The sequence below is a fragment of the Ambystoma mexicanum genome, chromosome 11, assembly GCF_040938575.1.
Source record: "Ambystoma mexicanum isolate Mex_15411 chromosome 11, UKY_AmexF1_1, whole genome shotgun sequence".
NCBI lineage: Eukaryota > Metazoa > Chordata > Amphibia > Caudata > Ambystomatidae > Ambystoma > Ambystoma mexicanum.
This window is the reverse complement of record NC_090934.1, coordinates 943,740,651-943,766,227: the sequence shown is the minus strand read 5'-3', so window position 1 is coordinate 943,766,227 and position 25,577 is coordinate 943,740,651. Positions and strand designations below refer to the sequence as shown.

Below are 25,577 nucleotides of genomic sequence, written 5' to 3'. Positions count from 1 at the left end.
CATAATAGCACTGATCAGAGCTCTACAAAGTGAAACCAAGGTGAGAGTGAGGCTATATGGGGCAGGCCTTCTGTCAAAAGCAATAAAGACAACAAGAGGGGTTAAGCAGGGCTGCCCATTGGCCCCAGCCTTGTACAAAGCCTATATGGCCGACATAGTGGATTCAGAAAATGACACCCGTTCTTTTCCTCCTAAAATAGGTGAATCCAAGGTTACAAGGCTGCTCTACGCCGATGATATAATCTTGTTGGACCAAACAGCCATCGGTCTACAACGTCAATTAGACAGCCTCTCCGCCTCCCTAAAGAAAACGGTTTGGACATCAACACAAACAAAACGAAGATTATGATCATCGAAAAGCCAAAAATAACAACGAAAAAACATCATTGGTTCATAAATTCCTAGAAATTGGAAACAGTAGAAAGCTTTACATATCTTGGAGTAAAAATCTGCCGCAGCAAAATGGAAATTTCCATGCAAGAACATCTTTTCGCAAAGACGAAAACCCTTGCAGCCCAAGCTCTGACTTTGGACAGAAAATATGGTACATTTTCGCTTCTTCCGGCGATAAACTTCTATAAAACAAAAGCCATGCCGGCGATAACATAAGGAGCTGAAGCGATGCTACAACTTCCTGCCACACTGTGGGATAGACTCGAGGGCCTATTTTGGCGAAAAGTACTGAAGCTGCCTAATTCAACACCTTTTGCAGTAATCAGACAAGAGTTAAGTCTGTCATCAATGAAATATGTGATTGAAAGAAACAGTCTACTATTCTTGGGAAAAATACTGAGAACTCCTCGCCCACAAATTTTAGACATCATTCACAGAGAAATAGAAAGCGAAAAGACCCAGATGCTGACCGCCTGGTACAAAAAACAACTTGACCTGGCAGGAAAAATTGGGTGTTCGGAATGGGACATTGAAAGAATCCCTGGAAAAATCAAAGATAGACTGAAAACTCAAGATTGGATCGATACATTGGATAAGGCAAGTGATTATATATCCTCATCACAAAGAAATTTCCGAATAAACACTTGCGATCGACCTTCTTAAGAGCATGTCTGAAAGTCCTAAAGACAAATGAAGTTTTATTTCTCCGAAAACGAGCTGAAAACAACAAATCTCGTTACTGCTCAGACATACAAAATACCGAGACAGTGCGACATCTACTTCTCTGCACAGGAACAGATAAATTAAGAACAATCTATCTTCGGCCACACAGACTTAAACATCAGACGACAACTGACGAGGTTTGGCGGAACCAGATGATGAGCGGTGACTCCACATCGCTGACACTAGCGACAGCCAAATTCTTGCACGAATTGGATTTAGTCGGAAAGGCCGCAGATTAATATCTAAGTGAAGAGGGCAGAGTATCGTAAGGACGTATTTCTTAGTTACAAAAGGAAACAGGACAACAAAGGAAAACAAGCACTAAGTTTATAAAAATTGTTAATCACGATTAAATACAAATAAAAAAATAAAAAATAGTCTTCCTGCTGCCCTCCGTCTTGAGCCTGATCTTCTTGAGTTCCGGAATATGCTCAAGACCTTCCTCTTCTCCTCTTCCTTCTTCCTCCCTCTATCCTGCTAACCTCCATTTCTGTTCTTTTCCCTCTCTCCCTCCTCTACCTCCCAGATTGCTGACTGGCCGCCTGCTGTACCTCAGAGTCTCACAGGTCCCTGGCACCCACGCCAGTCCTCTTTCGCACTTGCCTCAGGGCCACACACCCCACCCACACTCTCTACACTTGAGAAATAACCCAAGAGAGTGGCTCTCTTTGCACTTACACCAGTCTCCATAGACCAGGTGCACTTGGACCTCTCCCACCATGTAACCGTCTGTGCACTTGGGTGCTCCGTATGCACCATACCTGAAGATGGTCTGTCTGTTCTCCCTTGTCGTCATCCCCTTATATTTGCACTGGTAAAAAAAAAAACTGCAGCATCTCTTTAAGGCCTATTTGCTGTATCTCAAACTGTTAAAAGTATTTTACGCACTTACTCTGCCTGTGCAGACTTTTATTGTCTCAGAATTTCAAGGGCTCTGAGCGACTGTTGTTTTTTTCCCATGTTCCCATCCTCTTTGAGCGCTTTGAAACACTTGCCTGTGTATAGGCGCTTTATAAATAAACAATACCATACCATTCCACCATGTGCTAATAGGTTTATAGGCCATGGCAGGGGTGATTATCGCTTGGGATAATGACCCTTCCCCCAATTAATGGCTCTAGCTTCCCCATAACTTGGCAATTGGTCATTATTTTTATTTTATTTCTTTTATTTAATAAGTGTTTTTCAATACAAAAGTATTTTTACACTATACAAAAATTCAAATATATGAAAGAACAAAGGATAAAACAGCAAATATATAACCCATATTAAAAGGGAAAAAGAAATTCCATGTACAAAAAGGCAAATAAACTATCCACAGGTTACATGGGGTCCGAGCATAGTTCTGTGATATTCACATCCTTTTTTGTATTAGAGTCAGCAGGTTTACCTCCCACCTACCCAGGAACCAGAGAAACACCCATGAAGACAATTACAACTAAATCAGATCCAGTAATGCAAGATCCCTAATACCTTGATCGGAAACCTCTGCCAATTGCGCAAAAATTGTAGTGAGCATTCTGCCTAAGGCAATGATGAGGGAAGTCTATGTGGTAGTCATCAACCTGGACCATAGATCCTGACTTAGAATCCGTGCTGTAGAATATACAAAGCCGCTAAAACATCTGTTTCTCAAAAGCAGAAAGAAAGGACAACACATCACCAGATGAAAGGTGGTTTTGGCTGCCGCAGTATCACACATTCTGCAAACTCTCAGAGCCTTTGATATCCCATTTCTTTGATATCCCATTTCAATCTGAGGTACCAGTCTTGGAGCCTTCCAGAAGAAAATATAGTCAAATAGCTGTTAGGGGTCTTGATCGGCAGAAAGAATAACTCCTTCCCCCAATTAATGGCTCTAGCTTCCCCATAACTTGGCAATTGGTCATTATTTTTATTTTATTTCTTTTATTTAATAAGTGTTTTTCAATACAAAAGTATTTTTACACTATACAAAAATTCAAATATATGAAAGAACAAAGGATAAAACAGCAAATATATAACCCATATTAAAAGGGAAAAAGAAATTCCATGTACAAAAAGGCAAATAAACTATCCACAGGTTACATGGGGTCCGAGCATAGTTCTGTGATATTCACATCCTTTTTTGTATTAGAGTCAGCAGGTTTACCTCCCACCTACCCAGGAACCAGAGAAACACCCATGAAGACAATTACAACTAAATCAGATCCAGTAATGCAAGATCCCTAATACCTTGATCGGAAACCTCTGCCAATTGCGCAAAAATTGTAGTGAGCATTCTGCCTAAGGCAATGATGAGGGAAGTCTATGTGGTAGTCATCAACCTGGACCATAGATCCTGACTTAGAATCCGTGCTGTAGAATATACAAAGCCGCTAAAACATCTGTTTCTCAAAAGCAGAAAGAAAGGACAACACATCACCAGATGAAAGGTGGTTTTGGCTGCCGCAGTATCACACATTCTGCAAACTCTCAGAGCCTTTGATATCCCATTTCTTTGATATCCCATTTCAATCTGAGGTACCAGTCTTGGAGCCTTCCAGAAGAAAATATAGTCAAATAGCTGTTAGGGGTCTTGATCGGCAGAAAGAATAACTCCTTGCCCCCAGTGATCAAGAGATCGCAGTTAAAATCCCCCGAAACAATCACTACACCAGTCGGGTATTCTGCTAGCCAAGCACTCAGAATTCTGTCCATGTCAAATACTTCAGTGTCAACATCCTTCCTTGTGGGGTTAAATTACACAATGATCTCCAAAGTAACTGTTTGTTTGTTTGTGCATGTCACTTACTTTTTTCACAGATCATTGTCACTAGGAAGGCCTCAGATTTCACAGGAATTAGCCTGACAGAATTTTAAAATGTTTACAACAGTCAGTAGCCCTCCTCTTGTCTCCCTTTTAGCCCCTTGGTTGCCAGGGACGAGATATTTGAATACCCATCCCAAACTGGATTACTCCTGAGCCACGTTTCTTGAATTAGAATAATATCATGGCTATCTAGGAGGTTCTCCTTAATGTTTGACATGAAGGAATTGTACCCCCTAGAATTCCAACTTACTAAATGGAGATGTCCCTAGAATCCCGGGTGCCTGTCTTTTGAGGTGGGAAGGGCAGCTGTCAGCCAGCCCCATCTTGGATGCTCAAGTTCACAGGATCCAGAACGTTAGAATTGATGGTCAAAGTAGCTTCTGATGGTAATTATCGGCAGTTTGTATGCTTTGCAGATAGCTACACCTCGAATCGCTCAAACCTCAACATGAGGAGTCCATTCTGGTGTCTGAGAACTAGACGCTCGATCATTTGTGAGTAAAAGTGAACTGCATACTTCCCCAAGAATTTCTTTTAAACAGATGCACAAACTTTAAATCCGCCGAAGATATCAGACTGAGATCCGGGAACTATGATAGAATGGCCAGTACTCGCTGTTGATTTAAGGGAATCATCCCTTTTTCCTCAAAGACCTATTCAAATACCACGGTCAGACCCTTGCTCGTTGCTCCAACACCCTTCTGAGGTAAGGGTAGGTAGTGTTTGGTGGACCTCGACAGGTCCCACCCCACCTGTTGTTTGCATTCCTTAAGGGCAGTTGCTGAAGAAGTTAAATTCCCTCCTCTTTCTCCCCTCATCCTCAGAATACTCTGAGTGGGGATTCTAGGCGATCCGCCCCCAGGAATCAAATGGTTCCCTGTCGGAGCACTAGCCTCCTTTTCCCTGATCAATCTAGGATTGAGCCTTTTCCACCCTTTGGCCCCAATCTCATTTTTGCCTGATGTTGAGTACGCTCTACTGAGCAAGACTTGGGTGACATGCAGGTAGTCCGTAGTTGATTGTTTCGAGGTCCCATGAATTGCCGATAATTTATAGGTGAATTGGCAGCCACTACTGGCTGTATGCAGTTAGAGTTCAGAGACCTTGCCAATGTTCAACTTACTGGCTGCCACCAAGATTTTTGGTAGGAACCTTCGCAAGCCTTTAACCCTTGATTTTAGGTTGGCCTTCATGTTATGTTCTTAGGTTTCTTCTTCGGTAAGAGAGAGAAGTTTGCATCAATCACTGCTGGTAGCTTTGCAGCAACCCCCAAGGTTGACTATACCCCTTCATCCTCAGATTTATTAGGGGTGGAAGTTTTGGGAGATGACTTCCCAAAGTATAGTTCAAGGGAGGATTTAGCGGTGTCAAGTTTGTCCGCAAAGTCTCCTTCATGTCCTGAAGGAGTGTACAAATTTCTCCTAATGCACCCGTGTTCATTCTGACTTTGAGGGCCACAGTGTCTTACAATCTAATAAAGGACTGGAGAACTAAATTTAGGGCTACCAGCGAACTCTCGCCCAAATCTGCCCAAATCTTGGTTATCCTGCACAATCAGGGAATTACCTGTAGGGGAATGAGGGAGGGCGGTCGCTTGGCCCTGGTTGTCATTTGAGGGCAAATATCCGAAATATCCTGACTTCCAGTGATCACTCTTGAGTTATAAAAAGAGCCAGGGAGGCACTTAGTCGATCCCTAATGGCGTTGATTGCCTGGATTTCTGTCTCTAAACTAGCACATACTTCAAAGATGGAAATGTTTGCCTCCTGCTCCACTCGTTTTAGAACCGAGCCAGAAATATCACAATCCATATTTATAGAGTTGTTGGTCGTATCTGTAATATTCAACGGGCCCGGCCCCAAGCTATTGGGTTGAGATGCCTAAGCATAGGTTAGGCGTGGCTTTGCTGGAAAAAACACTGAAATTGTCCCCTTCCCGGTACTCAGCATTGTTACTCGGGATGATTCTAGGGATTCAGAAGCAGGACACGACACCTGCACAGCGCTTTCGCTTTGCAGCAGGTATCTTTTGTTTTTCCCCTGCATTTTCCAAAGATTTTCACCACTACAGGATCAAAGGGCAGAAGCCCCACAGTCTCCCAAGAGAGTGTGTCAGTCTGAGCGGGAAAACGCACAGTTGCGGCTCACGACAGGGCAATATTCCTCACCTTAACCAGGGACGTCTCTATGGGGGGGTTCAATAGGACTCGAGATATGTAATCCCTTCATTTTTCACATTGGGAGGGGGCATGGGTGTCGCGGGGCGACATGGGTTTGGGGGGGTGGGAATATTGGAGTAGGACATGGGTTTCGGGGCGGGGCGACATGGGTTTGGAGGGGGGTGGGAGTAGGATATGGGTTTCGAGGGGGGCCCAAAGGCTGTCTGTGTCCCGGGCCCCCGAAACTGTTAAGATGGCTCTGACCTTAACCGTGAACCAGCAGTGCTCATCGGTGCTCCCCGTGCGGACTGCACGGACTCCAACCACTCTGCAGCCACTCCACCACCCTGAGTTTACTCAATTTGCACAAGCTTGACTCACACTGCAACTATGCACCTAGCCACAAACCCACCACATGGGGTGACCCACGCAAGACCCGAGGCATGTCTGCACCTGTCATAGAGCCTTAAACCACCTGGCTGATAGCAGCACAGCACCTGTCTCGAGGTTTGCAGTTACGTGTACTGCTACTCTTTGCCCATAAATCAAGGTTAACAGCTGCTCAGAGGATGATAAAGAAATGTAACTTCAAAATCGGCAGGTTGGCTAGTCACATGCTTATCACAACCTCGGGGCGATACCCTGGCCATGACAAGCCAAACTGTACCAGCAGGAAGCCCGGGGGGTGTGAGATGCCTTCTCTCACCAGCAGTCGGATCACTCGGCTCGCTCATGCTCACCTCTGTTTCTTCACAAAGACTAGAGGAATAAACCTAGGAATGCGCAATTGCTGGTGTCAAGCCGCACTGACCCTCTGGCGAAAACTCTCAGCCATTTCCAACACAATCACAGTAATTTGTATGCAATATTGACCCCTCATTCAGTCTACAAGGCTATTGTACTGCAGCGTTTCATCAAGATTAATGGGTTCTGGTCTAACCGGTATTATTTCACATCTAGAAAAGGGTGTAGTAAAAGTAAGTTTAGTTTATTATTGTAGTGTTTAGACTTTCACAAAATACGTTTGCAGACTTAAGAAATCAAAACACTATAAAAAAAATCTGAACAAAAGTGGGTACAACCAAGAGCCACATTTCTACTTGGAACGGCACCGGGAAGCAGAGTTGTCACAGACGCACTGGCACCGTTAGCAACCCTCAGACAGAACAACATCAGAAAGGAGCAGATCAAAGAAAAATGATATCCCAGGAGATATTACTTTAGAGGCCACTGAGCCAAGTCCCAATTGTGAATACATTCATTTCACACTGGCCGATTTATGAATACGAAGATGTTTTTTTCACACCATCCACTCGACACAGTGTGCAAAGTGGTATGCATTTACATCTACCTGGTCCAATGGTATTATTATACAGCTTTGCACAAAACATACAACACAGAACCCTAAAGGTACCTTCCAATAAGCCTGATTGATGAAGAGGCTAATCACACTAATTCTGAAGTCGTTCCCAGATTGACTGTAGGGACAATCCCTACATTCCAGATTAAAACAGATTTTACAGCTTTAGAGCTAGCATTAATTTCATGCCATTTAATGTAGAAAAATACACCACCAAAAAATGTATCCCTTTTTGCAAAATACCTGTCCTAGACTTTAGACTGTATTTATATTGGCATGCAGGCAACCTGAGAGACGCTCGATAAAAACGACTTATAGCACTACTAAGGCACAATGCAAAACATTTATAGGAACACCCCGACACATGTAATTAAGTGGTCATCCCCTGCAACCTTTCAACATCCACATGGGTTAAGCAGGATTGAGTCCTTATCATGGCGCACCTTCTTTTTAACATCTATGTTAACAACATTATTATTGGTAAATGAAGACACACCTATGGCTAGCTTCCCAAAACCCGCTGGTCGACAACCATTCAAAATACAAACATTTTGGGGGTGGTTCTTCAAACTTTCAAGGCTCTTCCTCCTGGAACTACATTCCATTATCTTTAGCCTGGCACCTAAATGGATGAAGGGTTGAAGGCATCTTAAAGTGCAACTCTTCTCTTTAAGGAGCATCTCCTAATTATAACTGCATCTGTTGTAGCTTGATCCACCTTCCTGTTCTGCCTTCCACACCCCTGCTCTTTAAAGAAGCCTTACTTCAGTATTTTCTGCAAGAAGCAAAGCAGATGTGTGGTGAAATGATCACCAGACCTGGGGACGCCAAGGGGTGTAGTAAACACTACTGCATATTATGACTTCTACAAAATGCTATTATAGTCTAGATCATACATTCACTGTGAGAGACAAGTCATCTTGTGGATAATCTTCTTTTTTATTTTTCATTTTGTCGTGAAGAGGCCCTTGCCAATACATTTCGGACAGTGTGTCCTTCATCAGGGCGGGCTCTACAAATACACAAAGGCACACAAATGTTTCAGGTATACACCTTTGTGGATACCAGAAAATTGCTACTTTTGCTTAAACATGTCTTATACTGACTTGTGCTCATGATTAAAAAAGTATAATCATGAGCCCAAGTCAGTACCTGATGATGAGGGTAGGAGAGGTAACCCCAACTTCAAGGTGGCTAGGTAAAGTTGATTATATCTGCAGGCTCGAAAAGACAAGCCTCTAGTGTTCATGCAATGTAATGGTACATGTTGTAAGCAGGCATCAGCATGCGGTATACAATAATATGCAAATAAAGGGGAGATTTTACTTCGATATCAATCCTTACCACAAAGAGGTGGTTAATGTTGACTCTCGGAAAGGATGCTGCCCAATATTGTTGGGTAAACCTGATCGATTGCTCCCAATTCCTGTGAACATAAATATGTAGCCTTACCAAAAATATACATATGCAGAAATCCATTTGAATTCTCCACCGACTGAAACATGTCTGTGCCTATATTTATGTTCTTACCATAGAAGAAGTGAAGTCTTTGTTGAGTGTTCAGGGAAGGGTAGCTGTGCTGCCTGTAAGTAACGAGGGGACACACCGATATGCGTGTTATACTCGCATATAAGCAAACCAATTAGTGCGTCAGACTCTGTAGTGATTTTGAAAAGAAATAACAACTGTCAGTGCTGCTCACCTCTTAGGTACAGTATCTGATGAACCTGTGTTGGAAAGACGTCCGCTTCCTGATAGATCAAAGCGTTCCGGTCTAAACTCCTCGAGAGATTCAACGCACTTGTGCTGCCTGGGAATGGAGGCGTTACCATGGCAGCACAGGCGTGAATGTTTATAGCGTGTAACCAAGTACTACCGTGTACTCATGCTGCCGCGATCTGATAGGCATAACTACGGGGCAGCTGTGCATATATACGACATGAGTGTGCTATCGTGAAGAGATTTTCACGACCTTAGTTTGGGTACGGTTGGCCGGAAAGGAGATGCCAACACTAAGCTACTGGGTAACGTACTTCCACAAAGAAACTCCTACCTCTGTTGGGATATACCTAATAATGCATCGCACAGCACACCGTTGGGACTGGTCTGGTTTGCTCTGCATACATGACATGTCAATGCCCATACTTTGCTTTGCTTTTTGCCAAGGGTAAATGAGTGAAGCTAATATGTCTCTCATAGCTTACAGTGTATATGCATCCTGCATCAAGGAGCTCTTGCGAGTGACCTATCCTTTGCTGCTGTGCATACAGACTTGTTACAACTCCTCAACCCAGCTGATAACTCTTGGAGCTGTTGCTAAAAGCTTTTTTGCAGGTTATTCTCAGCATGGCAGCACAGAACATGGAGGAAGTCTGCATTTGGTGTGAAAAATAGATGCACTCTGTGTTCGTCCCAAAGAGAATCCGTTCTTGAACATGTATCATAGAACGATCTATAATATGAGAAAAGTGAGAACATATTTTCTGGACATATGATGATTTCATGGAGCATTTGGAAAGAAAATGGACGTACCTCATCGGTGTATGCTGAGCCACTTTATGGATTAAATTTCCAATGGGACTTTCCAAGCTGCGTAAGATCTAGCCAAGGCACAGGGCATACCTCAGAGGAAAGTCTTCCAGTGGTTTCAAGCCACCCATTCAGTATACTTTCAAGCACACTGTGGCTACACTTCTGTAGACTTATAGTTCTGGAATACTGTGCTGGGCTGCTACTGTGATGGGCTGCACATACAGAAGAAGCAGCTCAATAGCAGACAAACTAATAGGCAAAACCTGATGCAGGCAAATTAATTCCAAAAAAGCAATCGTAGAATTATATTGTACAAGAGACTGGCTGGCTACCATTACATTGTCCATTTACTAGTCAAAATACCATAAGTGATACAAAATAACTACTCGGGCAAGGATGTGAGATCTAATGGGAGGATTGGAGGAGGGGGACTGATATCTTTATCAGACTATGAGCATGCCTCACAAAACTAATGAATCTTGAAGCAAGAACAAACCTATGGCATACAGGCAACCTGAAAAGGAAATCGGGTGCACATGAGAGGTCTGAATGGCTATTTACAGACTTGCATCCATAATTCTTTAAACATGTCCCCATTGCATGTACATGATGAAGGACTCCAAGGGAGATACACTAATCCATTACCATGAAGTTCTCTGATATAACAATACCTGCAGAAATGCTGGTGTTACTATTGGAAGACACATGTCCATATACCACAGGGAAGATAACAGCCTTCTTAAAAGAAGGCCTTCGCATCAGACGTGCCATGCTTACCAATCATCAGCATAATCAGCAGCACGGCCTTCAACATGAACAGGCCTTGCCCAAAGGAGCAGCAGGATACATCCAAACGAATACAGGGATAGGACACATCCATTCCGAGAGCAACTGCACACTCAAGTAATGAGAAAGGTGGTCTCTGATCCTAAAGAAGATCTTACTCTTCTTTCATTTTTTTAGTACATTATATTTCTCCTATATTGCCAAATGCCTGAATTTCAGCAACGGTTCGGCAACACGTTAGTTACTCTCACTCCATGGCTCAGATCTTCATTCTACATAGAGTGAAACATTATTCATTTCCAGCTGCTTCCCCTGCCGAACCATCTGTTCACCCTACCTATGAGCTCGTAAAATCATGCATCTGGCGAACACGTGTTAGATCTTTTCACATACTCCCATTTCATTGGTTTTCCTTTTGACTTACGGTGTTCCAGAAGGTTCACGGTGCAGTATATCCTTCAGCACTTATATCAGTTCAAGCTGCCTTTTTGCCAAAAACAGAGCCACCTGCACAATTTATTTATTTACTGTGTTATAGTTTTTTACAAACTTTTCACAGACAGCAAAGTAAGATATTGCATAGCAATAAAACCCACATCATGATCAAACATTTAAAACTTCCCTAAGAAATCACACAAGTAAACAACAAGATAAAATATGGCAAAGCAATACATCTCACATCATTTTCAGACAAACAAACTTCCCTAAGGGAATCACAAAAGTAAAACACTAATACCATACGGAAGGAAGAGAGAAGTTTGCGCACCTACTTGAGCATTACTCAATGAACGATTACCTCCCAGCCATCCTCACCATGATCATACTAAAGATAGTTAAGTCAGGTTGTTTAAGATGTCATTAACTTTCTCCCACATCCTGATGAAGTAAATTACACATGCTTCATGGTTCCCACTAAGGTACAGGGCCAGGTTTCTTCTGTGGTTGAACTATCTGGAAGACCTGCAGATAGTACGGCCAGGAGCCGAAGTGGCTCTAGGGACTCGTATTGTGTCAAGAGATGTTTAGTAGATTCTAATATGTCATCCCCACATAGGCGACACACCCTATCCTCCCTCGAGAGGTGAAGCCATTTTCCCTCCAATTCCTGTGTCCTGATAGCATAAAGTTTTATCTTCATATAGTCCCATACCAACATGTTCCCTATAAAGCTTCTCATATACTTGGAGGTATATCCCCTCAGCTGTAGATAGTGGATCAAATCTGCCTCCTGTTCATGTGTTGTCAAGTTGACAATTAGCTGTTCTTTACTAAAGTCATTGAACATAAGCTTCACTTTTACCTTAATTAGTGGATAGTCTAGATCAGCAATATCCATGGGTATCCTAGGTAGCCACTGAGATGCGATGGCCATGATCATGGCAACACAACGATTCAGCATAAGGTTGGCTCTAGACATCATAGCCTCACAAATGCAGGCCTGGATTGTGTTGTTAGTTGCTCTGGCCAGTTTCCAGCATATTGTGAGGCAGCTAGATTGTATCTTCTGTAACATGGGCAAGATGGCATACTCAAGATAGACCCTTTCCATAGGTGTCCAAGCGGGTAGCCTTAAGAGTCTCTTGAGCAAGGTCAGCTCAAGTTTATTCTCCCTATCTAGGCTGGACATAGCACAGATGACTGCTCCATACATAATAGCGGATGAGATCTTAGTCTGATACACCTGTGGTACACTAGCAAGAGAGTACCCCCTCCTTTGTTGGCAAATCCAGTAATGCGACCCAAAGTCGATAGTGAGGAGGATCTCACTTGTTCAAAATGCTCATAACCCTTTAGTTTATTGTCAGGGTTTATCCCAGACATTTATAAACAGATACCTCCTCAATTCCTACCACATCAAACTTCCAATTTTTCATTTTTGGGATATCTTTCTAGACAGGTTAAAAAACATAATTTTGGTTTTAGAGGTGTTAACTATTAATGAGTTGAGATCTGCATACTTCTTCAGGTTACTCAGTGCATTTTGGAGACCAACTGGAGGGAGATCCAGAATGACAAGGTCGTCCGCATAACTCAGCCATTGTAAAATAGTTGAGCCTATTTTAGGTTGAATAGTAGCGGCATCCTTAAGTGCACTACCCACATCTGAGAGGTAGAGGTTGAACAAGATGGGATCCAAAGTGCAGCCTTGTTTAAGGCCTTTGAAGGTGTTAGCTTAAGAAGTGGTCTTCCCTTGAATGTCCAATCTTGTTTTTACTCTAGTCTGATCGTGGAGTAGAACAATCATCTTGAGGAGTCCTGGGGGTATACCCCAGCCACGTAAAAGTTATTTACTTTGAGGTAATTACTTCGAAAAGTAATCAAACAAATATAGGGTTTGTGGGTAAAGGGGTAAAAAGGGGCTGGTGAGGGGCTTGGGGTAGGGGTATTAGTGTAGAGGCATGGGGTGATTGGGGGACCACCCAGTTTAAAAAATAATTGTAAAATGTCGAAGTAATTACTGGCATCGGAATGACATGGAACTGTATAAAGGAACATAACATAAACCAAGTGCACCCTAACATGCCTTTCTAATGCCATTTAAGGCCAATGTATGTCTCATCTACCTGGTGTAGTCATTATGTTCAAGCTACAACTTTGCATGTCCATATCTCCTGATGAGGCCTTTTAAGGTGTGTGTCCTGTAGCTGGGAAATATGTCCCTTTCTTACTGCATACCCAGGGGGATCTGGCGTGCCATCTGCAGTGAGATACAACTTAGCCCATATATAGTGCTCTTGCCAATATTGGGTTTATGCAGCAAACATAAGGTGCATACAGTACCCCCTCACATCCTAAACCTCCCAAGTACCAATCATAAACATAAGAACTGAAATCACAACACCCTTATAAATAAATACCTCTGCTTTACCCTCAATTAATCTCTTCCCCTCCACTTTGTCTCAGAATACTTTCTCTCTTTAATGCTGCTGTTCCTTGCTACATGAACATGGAGATCTGACCTGAATTATGAAAGAATGTTCCCACTAGTTTTGCTGTTTGCTCATGACAATGGGCCTCATTACAAGTCTGGTGGTAACCGTGCCGGAAAAACCGGCAGGCTACCGCCGGACCTGTATTACCATTCCGCCTCCGTGATTCCCAGAATCACCGGGGCATTACGACCCCGGTGACCGGGGAATTCCGGCGGCGGAATTCTGGAAGTCCCCATTCGCATCCATGGGGAGAGGAACAATGGAAACACTGGTTCCGTCTATGACGGAGCCGGTGTTTCCATTTGCGCCTGCAGGCTGGTGGCGTTACTCCCGCCAGGTCAGACCTGTCGGGAGTGACACCTCCCGCCTGCGGGACTCTGAATCAGCCGGTCCGGAAAGAACGGTGGCAGCGTTTTTACGGCCACCGTTCTTTCCGGACCGGCAGGGTCATTATGAGGCCCAATGTTTTCGCCGTAACATGGTAGATATATAATGGGTGGCTGGTATGCAGGGATGACACAAGAGGGGAAGGGGACGAGTAGGAGGAAGAGAAGGTGAGTATGGATTATACGGCAATAGTGAAACTGCCACGACCAAGCAGTCCACTTTAGAAATTGAAGAGATGAAACAGCATAGAACCCCCCTAAAGTAGGACAAGAGTTCATTCCCATTTCACTTCCCAATTCTAGACCGCATTAGAGGTTAAATGTATCTATGATATTCAGCATTTTCAATGGGTCTCAGGTGTACACCAGGAAGGAGGTGCTCACTTGATATTCTATGTGTTATATCCATCAATAGCCCTGTCAAGATGGGATCTCATGGGAACATGTTATACATCAGATCGTGAAGAAACTCTTCCATTGGACCCCTCACTTTGCCCATCGCTTGTCCAATAATTGCCTTTGTGCTAGCATGTGTTTGTACCTCCACTGCTTGGATTTTCCTTTACACCTCAGTAGTCCTGTCCATAACATTAGAGACCTCATACATGGCAATAGTTAGGCTACTACCAATCATGCCTATTTTTACCCTCATTGGTCAGTTTCCCACAGCTGAGCCTTTTGTCCATGCCTACTTCTATAGCAGCCTGTGGTTTCTCTGATGTCCATGGAACAGATTCTCTTACTTTATATTCTTTATATTGCACACTTGCAAAGCCGTTATGTGTAATATGCTTGGACTTGACCACCTTTCTTTCGCTGTGGACATGTGTTTTTCAGGGTTGAGGCCAGGGTCCATTATCCACTAACTTCTGCATCCTACACAAATGTATTTGGGAATTAAGGGGGTTTGTCCCAGGAACCCCAATGCCATAATCACTTGCACCTCACATATAGACCCTGCTATGTCTTCCCCCATTATGATGGCATCACCAAGTCTCCCAACTTTACCACTTACACCTCCATACTTCAATGCTCTACCAGCTGGTCTATCAAGGTGACACCAACATCCTGCTGGCTGCTGCAGCAACCTCAAGTCACATCCAGGAGCAAACTGCCATAGAAATTGGGGATTCCCTCTCTTTATGGTGCTGTATGGGGCATCAAGCTGTGCCCCACTTATCGTCTGCCGTTCGTCTTGCAAAAATCCTTCTCCCTATATTGGAGACCATCTCAAACAGCATGGCCCTCATCAGGGGAAATGGACGCATACAAGTGGTCCTTCCATGGGCAACCAGCAAAGTGCATTCCCAGCACACACCTCACCCCTACATCAGGGTTTGATGATGGCTACATATCAGCACCATGTTACTGGCACTATCTGCCCCGTTGCAGCTACCACAGTCACCAGGCAGCACAAGCCAATCTAGGCAACATGCCATCATTTGTGCCCTTGACCAGTGACCCCTCACCTGGCAGAGATCTCACATAGATCCTGAAGGGGCTGCCTGCCCACCCTGTTCTTACAGCTCAAGGGGCTGCATCAATGCTGCCTCACCATATAAGACAATTTAGGTCAGGTCCCTCCATATTTGGAAATATCCACATGTTATATTTTTAATCCGCTCATTCACAGAAACCAAGGAGGATGGTACCAGGCCTGTTGTATTTTCTTTAGAGCAGAAACTGTACGATACCCATAACAGTCCACAAATCCAGAATGCCAGCATTATCAATGTAGCCATGTTTGGGCTCTCAGAATCATCAATTTAGATCAGGTTAAGGCTAGAATACATGGGGTAGCCCTTTATCCACACATCCTATCACCACTCCTGTATTATCAAAGCTAAAGGCATCTTGAGTATGTAACCCCATATTAATATTCAATGAGAGCCAATATCACTAGGTCTGGTGGAAATTGCCTTACCTGGAAGTGACAAATGAAAGCGTACGGCTAAGTAGGGCCCTAAGTGAAATGAAAAAAAACATGAGGTACACCATAGTAGCTAATGGAACAGAAGTAACCCTTTGAGAAGTTGCATTAAGGTGTGAGGAAATCCTATTTTAGACAGAGGAATTGCAGGTGTGAGCAAAGGTTCCAATGCGCTGTGCTCAAGCTTGTAGTAGAGCTTGGCTCAAAGGTATTTCAGTCTTAAATGATAAATAGGTTATTCAGTTGGGTAAAGTAGGAACATTGATGGAAATCTAACCAGAGCTTAGGGCCCATAATAAAACCTGGGATTTGTTGCATCTGGAATGCCTTAGAAAAGGTTCCTAGCCCACAGATTCTCTCCCCCAGACTTTATGGAATAGTCGATTGTGTCTAACCACTCCTCTGCATGCTGTTGGCAATTACAAGCAGCGATTCAAAGGATTCAAGCTGGCCTAGCAGTATTGATGGGCAGCTCAATCATCCTGAAGTAGAGCCATCTTTGAACCAGGTATCGTAACTAGATATCTGGGGCAGCTTAACAAGTATAGCAGTAGCTTTAAGCTCAGATATTAGTCAGATTCATAGAGTAGACTCACAGCTCTATCGTAACTTGAAATGGCTTGACAGCTTAAAACAGGCTTTAAATTCTTTCTTGGTTTGATGAAAAACAGCAGCTGCCAGAGGCAATGCTTCTGTACTTAAGGGTGCTCAGGGCTTCCTCCAGAGAACCACGTAGAGCTGGAGCTTTCTTTTGCAACCTCCTTTTCGGGAAGATGTGTATTGAGGCACTGCCAGTCACACTGTCTCCGTCTGGGTACCTACGTGTCCTCCACTGCTGGTCTTCAAAGCAAGCAAGCTCCAAAGTTCTTTTAGCCCAGGCTGCTTACATGTCACAAGGAAATTAGTGGAAGGGTCACTGTCCCTCCTTGGATCTAATGTCTTCAAGCTTGTGAAAGGGGACTTTGAACTGTCAGCAGCTCTGACCAATAGCAAAAAGAATTGGGCAGGGTTCTCACTTCATTTATAGCTGTATCTTAGCACGGAATTGGTGGCTTCAAGGTTTCTATCTGTGATCCAATTAGGAACCTAACAATTCCTAGAATGCATTGCTCCCAGTGGAATCGCTGTGGTCCGGAGCTAAACGTTTAGGCATAATACAAAATGTTGGAAAGTATCTTTCCTCTGTCCGGGCTCCAGAAGTCCTTGGCTGGCTCTACCCTTGTCCTGCATTCAAGAAAATAAAAGGCTATGCCTGTAATTATCTTCCCTTGCCTATGTTAATGCTACTGGAACAGGCTACAAGGATTTGTTATGGGTTCAGACAAATGTTTCCAAGCCAACATTTTCACCTACTGGTGAAGTGTGAATCTTTCACTTGGTGCTTTCAAAGTATGTCCTGGTATGTGCTAAGACCACCAAGTATCACTTCTAAAGAGGGAATGCCTTCAAATGTTCCTTTCGTCTTGAGAAGCAATGCGTGCAACTCAAAGTTAATAAAAGTATTTCTGTTAAAACAGCTTTGGCTATACCTTTGTGACTAACATACCATAGTATTGTCGTTTGAAAGACGTTTGCTTTATGCTTAATTGTACCTACCATCCACTATGAAGGTTATTATGGTTTCAACTAAACCCAACCACTGTCAGGAGATTCTGGAACTCATATGAATGTGATATTATATTTTCCCTGGCTCTTTTATTGTAGTATTTACAGGCTCAGAGGTGCTAATAGACATCTGTATAAAATAAGTCAATTTCCCTGATGCCAAATGGTCCCCTAAAAGAAGATAACATGAAAAAAGCTACACAGTTTGCATGTGCACATTTGAAACTGCATGCAACCTTTATAGCCAAAATGCAGCAATTTCATGCATTATTGCCAGTGTTACTTTGGACTACGCACAGCAGAACTATACAAATGAATGGACAACACTGAATATGTTGCTCACTCTTTGAACCAGAAGTCCAGTCAACTCAGGTGTAAACACTAGTACCACATTTGAGCAACCTAGCATATATAGAATGTGTTTCTGTTTAGCAGAGCACACTTTTGTGCAGAAATATACTTTCATTTTGCATTTCAGCAACAAACTAAACTCAGGAGAGTACACTTTTGCAGATGACATTGTGTCGTACCAAGCAACCAAAGAGTGATGAATAAGGCCAAGTTGTGTTTCACAGGCTCAACACGGTTCCAAGATAAACAGACACTAGCTGGTAGAGAGATAAGGGACCGTCTGTGGCAATTAATTGTAAAGAAGCCGTCAATGCGACATTTTCTCAAAGGGTATGACTTTTTAGCAGATTAGAGTGTTAATCCAGAACCACAAATATCAAGAATGACAAAAATCAGATTGTCAGAACGATTGTGTAAAGTCTGTGAAAATTCAGAATGTTTCCAGTCGCATTTAGTCACCTATTCATTGTATCTAAACAAAGATTCTTCAAGCAAAGAATGTTCGGTCATGTCTCTAATTGGAGTAATGTCTGATTTATTGGTCTTACATATCAATCCATCAGTACATGTATTATTATTATTATTGTTAGGGTATTTATTGAGCGCAGACCTAAATTCGGGAAGCAACATATCGCTTTTCAATCTAGAGCAAAGAACCAGGTTAGGGAGCACAGAAACAAGGGAGTGGGGATATAACAATAGGGGAGGGAGGGCAATTGACAGCAATGTAGCTACAAGTAACCTGGGGAGGAAACATTGGGGATCCGATCAACCAGTCTCAGGTATGGTGGATAGTGAACAGAGTATGAACCTAGGTGTAAGGGAAAAGCCATTACTTGAAGAGTAGGGTCTTCATCGCCTTCCTGAACTGCAGAAGCGAGGGGCTGAGTCGGATGTTGCTGAGGAGGACGTTCCAGAGTCTTGGTGCATAGAGAGAGAAGGCCTGTCTTCTGTTCTTTCCTTTCTGCACTGGCAGAATTCAAGTCTGCACATGTCCTTAATTCTGGTGGATCATAGGCCTGAGATGCTGAGTTTCACAGTGAAGTAGCTTGGGGACTCAAGGGTGACAGCCTTGTAGATGATGCAGCAGGATTTGAAGATGATATTGGCTTGCAGCGGGAGCAAGTGCAGTTCGATGAGGGTCAGGATGATGTGATCTAATTTGCAGAGTACATAACCTCTCCAAGGCTGTTTCCCCTCAGTCACTTAACAGCTTCACTGGTTCAATGAACTCAGGCCACTGGACCCCAGTGGTCTTTCTCACTACTCAAGATTATGATGATTTCTTCTATGCAGGATGCTGAACCTGAGAAAACCTGATTCCTATATTTGTATACTCTTCTCTTTCCAGCCCTACCCTTTTTTCTATTCCAACATTTGCATGATTCCCTTCATATTTTCCTTCTATACACCTTGCATTACATGGGGGTTTCTTTTTTTATGCAACATGTCCATTTTCATGATTCGAATTCCCTTAGCACAGATTCTTTCTTTGTAGATACACCCAAACACAATTTTTATGCAATGCCTTTGGCTCAATGCTAAATAGAAAATAATGAGCAGGAAATCATTCTTAATTGAAAAGTTGTTTCTTCTCTGTTTTATTTGATTGTGTAATTTTTTTCTTGCAGCTGAAAGTGAGTGAGAGATACACAAACAAGACTTGTGGACTCTGTGGAAATTTCAGTGGTGAGTTACTTTAAAATCATTAAGAATAAAATCATCAGTAACATGGAATATAGATATATACCTTTTATTAAAATGCATCTTTGTTGACCCTGAGTATACTTCTTGTCCAAAAAGATACAATGGGTCTCACAGAGGGCCTCCAAATATAAAATAGCAGTTTGACAGAAGTTGTGATTGTCCCACTGAGCTTAAAGGGCCTCATCTTGAAATATACACAGATTGCATGCAGTCGTTTTTCTGAACAATGACTGTGTGGGTAAACTGGTGACCTGTGCAAGATGTGAGCTAGTAGATAGTGGGGCTGCAAAGAGGGCACTTGATCATACAGTGATGGTCACCTGTACGGCCACTTTAAGACACTAGAGGAGGGGTGTCCCGATGGGCCTAGCAGTGCTTGTGGTATGCCTGTCTCCCCTCACGCAGATGCTGAAGCTACTCCGGAATCTATTTAAAGAACCAAAGGGAGTTTGGAATTCTACATTGGCGGTCGTGGTTCTCAGTTCCCAAAGCAGGGGTCCATATCCATCCAGACCCAAAGACCTATGATTCCCAAGTTCCAGATACAAAACCGCCAAAACAGATCCACTTTCCACCAGTGGGAGTCTGAAAGGAGGGGCCAAAGCCCTATAAAACCTCAAGGGCTCAGTCAGTAGGTGGTGGCAGGAGGAGGAAAAGAGCTCCTTTGGTGCTGGCTGAAGAAATGAAGAGCAGAAGCTGGAGGCTGAAGACTGGAGCAGAGCCCCTAGAGCCTAGCGAGTGCAGTAGGCAGAAGACTGGAGGAGAAGACCAGCAAGCTGGTGTAAGGAGGAGACAAGAGGCTGCAGTGAGGTCCTAGGAGGCTGGGTAAAGACAGGCCCTGAATGTGGGAGATAAAGATACCCAGTGGGCTGGAAGAAGGAAGTCCCAGAATGTTGGACAAGAAAAGGTCAAGTTTTGGAAGAGAGTAACCCAGAGGGGCAGGAGGAGGAAGTACCAGAGGAGTGGAGGGAAGAATGTATCCAAAGGGGTGAAGAAAAAAAGGGAAATCGTAGAGAACTAGAGACTTGGTTTAAGAGAGGTACCCAAAAGGGAGAAGGGGGACCCTAAAAGGGAGAAGAATACGAGAGCTATAACAAGGAATTGGAAAGTCTAAATTGGTAGGACAGAATTTTAATTATTTTTTTCTCTCAGAGGGGGCAAAGCCTTTTCAATCCCTGTTTCCCCTCTCTTGCTCCCTCTTTTTATATCTTACTTTTATTTTTAAAGGCGGTGCCCAAAGTGGTGAAGGAGATTAGACAGCTGGTGCAAGAAGATAGAGATGGACAGGAAAAGGACAAAATATTGAGGAAATGGAAGCAGAGTGGGTAGATGAAATTTTGAACAAGATGAAGGAGTGGAGAAACCTCTGGAAGTGGAAAGAAGTGAGGGGAAATCTTGGATAACTTCCAGGAAGAAGGAAGTGAAGAGGTGGAAACAAAGACTAGCGAATGACTAAGGGAGGGAGTAGTACAGAGAGGTGTAGAGGGACATTTTGGTGAAGGAAAAGTAGTAGACCCGATGACAAACCGAGATACCCTTTGAAAGATGACTAAAGAGGGAAAAAGCTTTGTGAGAACAAAACTTGAGGCAATAAACCGGGAGCAGAGAGTGATTGGAGCAGGTAGCTGGAGGAGCCGGTACCAAGCAGGGAAGAAGGAAGGAGGCAACCTGATGAGAGCCCTGTCGGAGCGTTGGGGCAGTTTCCTGTTATCATCAGGCTTCAGTCTATCATAGAAGGCCCGACTCTCACAATCCCACTTATATAATCCAATCAAACGCTCCATGTACGCCTTAGGGACCAAGGACAAAAGACTCAGAACTGTGGGAAACAAGGTGCAGGAAACCTTAAACCAGAAACTGAGAATTCAAGTTGAGAGACCCAAGAAAGATGGAAAATAGGGTTCAAACCCTTAAAACCCAGGCCTGTCGGGCTTACAGTGCACTGGCAGAACTTTTGCTTGTACATTTTACTTTCACAAGAGACACTTTCTTTAGATAAGCTTTCCCACAGCGTTATACCACCAAGGAGAAGATCCATCCTGACAATTGTGAGTTTAATCAAGATGCACAGTGGCGGAGCCAGGAGGGACAGGGGGGCTGTTCACCTCACTGACACCTCCCTGGCGCTCACTCAGGACACCATCCCTGATGATGATAAGAAAAAAAAAAAGACTCTGTGTGTGGCATGCATACGAGTGCAGCACGACAAACACAGGGTCTTTTTTTAAAAACCTTTGGCAGCTTTTTAAAACAAATAGTGCAGTGTGCCACTCACAGGGCTGCCATGGCAGCCACGCTGGCGTGGCGGCAACCGGTGTGCCAGCGCCATGCACCTTTATTCATTGTGTGTGCTGCCTGGTGTGTGGTGCTTCTGTACTGAAGAAAAGTTACGTTTGTTTGTTTGTTTGTATTATGTATATTTATGTGTATCTCATCTATGTATGAATGAAAGTGTTGCTATGTAATGCATTGTATGTGTGTGTGTGCATTCCATGACAGATTAATTGAATGAGTGTAGCTGTACATGTATGTATGAATGCATGTGTATGTTAGAACCAAGTGTGTGTGTGTGTGTGCATGTGCCTGTGTTTGAATCATCTCTGCCAGGGATTTACAGTGACCAACTAAATGGTTGTTCACTGTAAATCCTCTGCAGAGGCTGTTGTCACAGATAGGCTGTGGCACTAGATTCATGCATGTGATTTACTGTGACCATTAGTTGCATAGATAGGCTGTGAAAACCTATATGTGCCAGTAGTGGTCACTATAGTACATCACATGCACAAAGTGGCTGCCACAACAGATCAATGCCAGTAATAGTCACTTTAAATCACATGCATGAAGCTTCATGCATGGCCATTACTGACATAGATAGGTTGTGGCACCAGCCTTCCTGCATGTGATTTAAAGTGACCATTACTGGCAAATACGGGTTGTCTTATCAATGCCAGTAATGGTCACTTTAAATCATATGCATGAAAGACTGCAGCCTTCAAGGTGACCATTAATGGCATAGATAGTTTATGGCCTGGGGCAGCTTGTCCATAATGCATGTGGGGTGCCGACCCACTAGAACTCTCACCCATTATGGAGGACTGCACCAGCCGAGAAGTGCTACTCAGCTGCTTGTTGCTGATAGGGGAGCACTCCTGGGCTGGCTTGTACTAGCATTCTTTCCCATTGAAATTTCGTACCCCAGCTGCACAGTTCCAGTGGGCCATACATGGCCGGGCGTGTTTTGGTGCCCCAGCCTTGTATGGTCCTTTGGGAATGCAGTTTAGGATACTGCATTTTTGTATGTGCGAAGGGGTGCTGTGCACCAGCACCTCCCCGCACATACAAATGCAGGAACCAGGAAGCATGCTTTGTGCTTCCTGTTCGTGCTCCGTTGGAGGCGTTGGAGGAGTCTGTGAGTATCGGGGCTGTGGGCATGTAAGATTGTATATTTGTATGTATTATGTGTTGAATGAGTGAGAGTATGACATATGGGTGCATGTGTGAATGTTGTGTGTAAATGTGTAAGCGCACATTTGTTTGTGCTAGGCCGGGCAGCGGGTTCCCAGGGTGGGGTGTGTTAACAAAACAATTTCTACTGGGCATCTATCTTAGATGCCCAGTAAAAAAATCATCATCCTTTCTTTTATCAACTGATGGATGTTGAAAGAAAGGATGTTGTGTTATTACGTGTCTAAATTGGTATTTGGGGCAGGCAGTCTAGCAATTTCTTGCTGTGGCATGACATGTTATGTACTGGGCATCTGCTAATACAAGCATGTTAAGTTCTATTACAGGGCTAGACTGGCATTTCAGTGGCAGTCAGTCGCACCCTTTCATACTGTGGCATGACATGTTTTACTAGCCATCTATGATAAAGCAAGCATGTTAAGTGTTATTACATGGCTAAACTGGCATTTAGGTGCAGCCAGTCTAGCTATTTATTACTGTGGCATAACATGTGTTACTGTGCATCAAGAATAAAGCAAATATGAAAAGTGTTAGTATGTGTCTAGGCTGGAATACATTGTGCAGCCAGTGTGGACATCTTTTCCTATTGTGACATGGTATTTTGTAAAGGCAAAGCCAACAGAAGTATGTTCTTTTGTTGGGATACTGCCATACATTGGCTGAGCCAATATGGACATGTTTTCTTATAGCGCAATTACTGGCATTTTGTGCAAAGCAAACGTATATGTTCTTATATAGGAATTCTGGCAAATATTGGTGCATCCAGCCTGGAACTGTATGGCACTGCCAGTGTGAACATATTGTTGTACTGCCATATATCATGGGCTTTGTGAAATGCTCCTGTGCCCTGTAGTGGCTTGGATCGATTGCAATTTTGGTTGGGGATAACCTACAATACCAATTGCAAACTGTTTTGCTTTTTGACCAGTTTTTCCACAGAAAGAATGCTGTATAAAATGCAACATTTTAACCCATAATTATACTCCTCTATTCCGGAATCCCCTTGGTTGGTACAGGCTCCCTCGCTATAGCTACGGCTATAGACTTTGCAAGTAATGGTCACTTTAAATCGCACGCATGAAGCTGCTGCCACAACCCACCCCCGTTGAGTGCTCACTCATAAGTAATTTCAAATATAAAAATAACTTCGTGCCCCCTGAGGTTCTATCCGCCTCCCCACCGGACACCAAAGCTTCCTCCGCCACTGCAGACGTTATATATTTTTTTTGTTTTTACCAAATTTTTGCTGATTTGTTAATAAAACAATGTTACCTCGATTATCTTTTCTTCCCTATTTGTCAATCAAAGTCTGCTGTATGACAAAGGCAAACCCTAATTTCAGATATAGTTCTGTTTTAGCTTCATTGGTGGCACATTACTTTTTAACATTGACTAGCACGCTCCTAAAATATCTCTTTGTTTGCGTTTCTGCTTTACCCTCGATTCCTTAGTCCATTTTCACATTCCCTTGGTAGTCACTTGCTGTTTGCTGGCTGGTTAGCCTTACTTTTTGAGCTGTAAATGTCAGAGATACTTATGTGCCTTGCCAAATATGGAGGACTTGTTCAAGCTCATTAGCCTTTGATTTTTATCGCAGAAGAATAGGCCCCATGAGGTAGGTGCAGCCAATAGTAAAGTAAAAAGATGTCTGCAAGGAATTCAACTACCACAAAAGGCAATGATGATCTACAGCCCAGTGGCATCATGGGGTTTCAACTGGGCTGAGAGCAACACAGAGCTCATCCCAACAACACCAAAGCACTCTTTCCACCTTCCCAAGCCTGCTAATGAGGTCAGGGGACCTACAAGAAGCATCCAGGATCGATCACGTGACTTCTGACCCCAAACCTGCCATCTTTGAAAGGCCGTTCCATCTTCAAAAGGGGCATCAGCTGGACTGAGAGCAACACAGAGTGCATTACAACAGCACCAGAGCCACTTATTCCATCTGCCTGAGGCTACCTTCAGAGGTGGCTGTAGAGGCGGCCTGGCTGCCCCACCGGCTTCTGCTTGCTCTATCATGTGACAAACAGGACACACAGGCCAGGACTCATTCTCCCAGTCTGCTAAGTAGCCGCAGGCTAGTGGTCCCACTTCCCCTTCCCGCCATTTGATGCACCTCACCACTTCCAGTGCTCGGCTCCTTGCCTTGGGGCGACTCAGCCCCAGGTGGCCCAGCAAAGGGCAAACCGCTATGGTCTAACCTCCAGCCTTTCCTCCAGCCTATTTGCCTTTTTGCCTTTGAGCTGTGTCATGGTACTTGCTTGTGGGTACCAATTATGTCTTTGCTCAGCCCCACCCTTACCATGCACTGCTCTTACTGTCTCTTCCTTTCTCTTCTATTTCTTTCTTCATTCTCCTCTGCTCAAAGCCATTTCAACTCTTCTTAGATCTGTCATCTCTTTTCCTCAATGCCAACCCTCTTCTTGCTCACCTACTCTCTATTCTCAAAACCTC

The 25,577-nt window shown here is 43.6% G+C and overlaps 1 protein-coding gene across 1 annotated transcript in view; it reads left to right on the top strand.

Moving 5' to 3' along the window:
• Positions 1-19,583: 19,583 nt before the first annotated feature.
• Positions 19,584-25,577, top strand: part of LOC138505078 (mucin-5B-like) — a 2,064,041-nt gene continuing 2,058,047 nt past the window's right edge. The window contains exon 1 of the mRNA XM_069625397.1: positions 19,584-19,637. The gene's annotated coding sequence lies outside the window, so the exon portion shown is untranslated. The remainder of the gene's footprint in view (positions 19,638-25,577) is intronic.